Below are 833 nucleotides of genomic sequence, written 5' to 3' on the forward strand. Positions count from 1 at the left end.
AATATCAGTACAAAATCACATCAACTTTTCTTCTCACTGCAGGGTTTAGGAATCCTCAAATGATACCAAAGATAAAAGAAGAACGGGAGCAAAACCCCCGAAAAGTCCTACAGTGATGACTAAATGCCAGGACTATGGCCCGGATATGGCCAGGACTATTCAGTTTGGTCAGGGGAGGGTTACGACTACTCAGAGCCCGTGTATGAAAGGTCTCTCCAAGGAGGAGCAGATGGTCATTGATAAGACAGGCTGTGAGGATCTGCAGCTGATCAGGTTTCAGCTGGAGGCCCATGAGTACGATGTGGAGGAAGCCATTGACTTACACTCAGCATGTTATCTCACAGCAGAAAGGTGTGTGTTGTGGTTCATATTCTATTTTGTGGCTGAGATTCCTGTGATTTTTATTACTGTTAATTGTAGTTGAAATTATTTCAGTGTTACTAACCACTTTCTTTGTCATTGTTATCATTAGTCATAGATCACCTATATAAGTGTTGTTTTTACTTTTATGGTCATCATTTTTAATAATACTTCCATCTTATGTGCTGCTGTCATTATTTAATCCCCCAGGAGAAAACCTAAAACCCACACTCAGCAGTAATTTGGCATATGGGGACAAATGGGACCGGGACTCGCATATTTGGGGAGGGCGCAGCCACTCCCCTCGCCCCCCCAACATCCATCCATCCAAGTTACCAAAAGAAGACAGCACAGGAGAAGCTCCAGCAGCGCTTGCGCACACAGCGGTAAGTGGTGTGGGTCTTGGGTCATGGCTGGTTCCTTAAGGACCAGTAGATATTGGTGGTGTAAGTTATAATAGTTTAACATGTGTG

General features: G+C 43.9%; 1 pseudogene; it reads left to right on the forward strand.

Moving 5' to 3' along the window:
* LOC119582238 overlaps positions 1–833 on the forward strand; it is a 12,761-nt pseudogene that overhangs the window by 10,724 nt on the left and 1,204 nt on the right.

Source organism: Penaeus monodon, chromosome 15 (genome assembly GCF_015228065.2).
Source record: "Penaeus monodon isolate SGIC_2016 chromosome 15, NSTDA_Pmon_1, whole genome shotgun sequence".
Lineage (NCBI taxonomy): Eukaryota > Metazoa > Arthropoda > Malacostraca > Decapoda > Penaeidae > Penaeus > Penaeus monodon.